Raw genomic sequence first — 3,190 nt, forward strand, 5'->3', positions numbered from 1 at the left:
AAATTGATGCTTCTGGTCCAGTGCTGAAGGCTGCCGGCTGAGAATTGTGGGTGGGAAAGTGAGCTGCCTGGGCATAAGACAATAAAATTATGAAAATTATCCATTTCATAATGTGTCTTTTAAACATTGACTGATCATATAGCTACAGCGGCGGTGGATGCAATAAGCGGACGGCAGAATGGGGTCTATTTGCCTGGAAACCTAAATGTAAATATAATGAAGAAAGTGTGCACACCGCGAGAGAGGGAGTTTAAAGAACATTGGTTTAAATGTTCTCATTTCATAGCCACTTCAGATTGGCAATAAGCACTACAAGTGATGTTTTATTCATCTACATAAGTGAGAGTCAAGCCAGTCCCCGCTGAAATATTACAAATTATCATTTATATTGCTTCATTTTGGTGGTGGTGGAGAGTGGCTCTCTTTAGATCTAGTGTAGAGGAGACTGGATAGAACGGCTCAGCTGCGGTGGGACAGAGCTGAGGTGGAGCTTTAGAGGTCACAGGGATGACAGCGGGTTGGCATTGAGGAGATCATTGAGAGATGTGTTGGAGTATGAGAACAGCAGAGTATGTTTGTTCATTCATGTACTATATACAAGATACAGTGGCCCCACAAAAACAAAAGAAAAAAAACGAAATGATACTTTAAATATGAACTAAAACTGCCCATAGGTGGCGAGTGAGTCATTAAGTCATTCATCAAGCCTACTGATTCAAACAGCTGATTCATTCAGGAACAAAGCAAGTAACTGTCTTTATGAATGGGCCACTAAATCACTGACTCGCACGATTCATTCAAATAGCTCACCTGAATTATGATGCCGAACTAGAGCAAAACACACAATATTACCAGAACTGTGTCTAAAATGTAACTTGCTTAATATTAGCTATTAAATTAGCTATTATGCTTATTAAAGTGTCGAACAAAACCAGTATCACATTTGCTATTGAGGTGATATTCAGTAAAGTTGTCACTCTTCCTTGTGCTTAACTGTATCATGTTTTAAATATAAAAGACAAAAACTCATACAGGTGAATTTTTCCCAAATATCTTGAATTTTGAGGACATCAAAACTGCATTCTAGGCTATATCGTGATGTGAAAGCTTGCACCGTCAAGGCTTGTTTTTGCAAAGAGACCGAGACATTCTATAATGTCAGTTCACACAATGTTAAAACAACAATTCTGATATTATCGTAGACAACAAATATTACACACCCCACTTTAGTCAAAAAGTTTGAATTTTATTGTATTGGATAATATCAGACCAAGCAGCATCTGCAAACAAATGACGCTAGAGCTTTTCTCAAAAATAACTTAACTTTTCACTGATCTTGGTGTCTTTTTTTATCGACGTATGAAGTTGTCCTAGCAGAATAACCACTGGTGTAGTTTGTCATATGACCATATTCCACAATTAGAAAAGTGTCCAAGACCATGTATTCATTTTGAACAGTACATCTATTGCTTTATTAAAAACTCTGCTTGTGCTGTATTTATACATCTTTAATTGTAGTTTAAATGTGCAAACACTTTTTGGGGCCACTGCATGAGAGTATCCTCAGCTATTAGAGCCTTAGAGCATATCACAACACCACCTGATACCACCACACAGGAAAGCCACTGAACTAAAATGTAGTCTTTTCACACATTTCTTTCAATTGAACTTACCGCATCGAAAAGGTTAAGCCAAAGCCGACCTACTAAGCCCAAAACTCTCAACAGCAATCTTACTCGCGTCCACCAATGCAAACATCACTCATCCCGCATCTGCATCCAGTCATTTAACGAAACCTCTCAATGTGGTCCTCCAGCACGCAATATGCACAACTAAACAACAACATGAGTGCAACGCACTTCAGACTAAATTAGTCGCTTCCCTTTTCCATTGAGCGAGGCAGGGGAAAACAAATGACAGAAGCCCAGGATGTTGTGCTCCTATTGAAACAGGACTATGATTATAGATTTTATCCAGAGGATAAAAACAAGACAGCAAGCCGTGATCACTGTGTGCAGCCAGGATATACATCACAGAACAAAGTTGTCCTGCTGAAAACATGCATTTGCTATGGCTGCAAAAAAGAGAGGCAAAGTAAAGCATGTGGGTTAAATAAAGGTTTTTGCTGCCAGAGGGGACAGGGTGGTAGCAGTGATATATATCACCCAGCAGATATTTAGCCTCCGAGCCTCCTGGGACGGGGAATCTGTGACTCTGCATGGGCGGTGAGTCCTGTTTGATGGACAGTGCTGTGACAGGCGGTGTCACACAAGCAGTGTGTGGCGGGTGTGGGCTGGGCAGGAGGTGATAAACTCTGTCACTTTTCCCAACTTCCAAAGCTGATGAGAAAGGCATCTACAGCTGTCCAGCCATTACCATTTCAGAGTCTCCACCTGCAATGAGCTTATGATAACCAACAGCTGGTTAGCCTGATAAACCAGCATCTCCTCTAGCCATAAAAGCAATTCTGAACATTGCTTTGCGGTTGATATATAGCAAATCTGAACACAGCGCTTGGGCAGTGTGTGCATGTCTGTGTGTCTCTCTGTTTGTGTGTGTGTGTGTTTGTTTTAGGCAATGGTGGGGGGTGTCTCTGCAACAGTAAAAGGTCATGGGTAATAGTTTTGAATGTGTGGAGGACTCCAGCAAATCCGGATGTGTCGTGCTGAGCTGATGGCCCTGTCACTGTGCCATGAATAGACCTACCCCTCCCACAAACCACACACACATTTCCATTTAAGAACAGGATAAGAATAAGCAGGGGAAAGAGATTGAGACTGACAAAACAACAAAGGAATTAATGAACAAACAAAGGCAAGAAAAAGGGATGAGAGGAATGAAAGAGTGAACAAAGGAAACAAGCATGAGAGGAAGGAGAGAGTGAATGAAGGCAGGAAGGAGCATGAGAGGAAGGAAAGACTGAACAAATGAATGAAGAAAGGAAGGATGAGTGTGAATAAGTATACAAATAAAAGAGAACAAATACAAGGAGAAAGGAAGGAAGGATAGGAGAAAGGAAAAGTGAAAGCATTAAGAAAGGAGCAAAGGAGAAGCATAACAGAAAGGAAGAAAGGAAAATGGATGGATGAGTAGAAGGCAAGAGTGAACAAAGGAAATAAGACAGGAGGGAATAAGAGAAGGAAGAAAAGAGTGAATGAATAAAGAATGGGAGGAAGGGAAAAAAGTGAAA

This window comes from Sinocyclocheilus anshuiensis, unplaced genomic scaffold, assembly GCF_001515605.1.
Source record: "Sinocyclocheilus anshuiensis isolate Anshui unplaced genomic scaffold, SAMN03320099.WGS_v1.1 scaffold1879, whole genome shotgun sequence".
Classification (NCBI taxonomy): Eukaryota; Metazoa; Chordata; class Actinopteri; order Cypriniformes; family Cyprinidae; genus Sinocyclocheilus; species Sinocyclocheilus anshuiensis.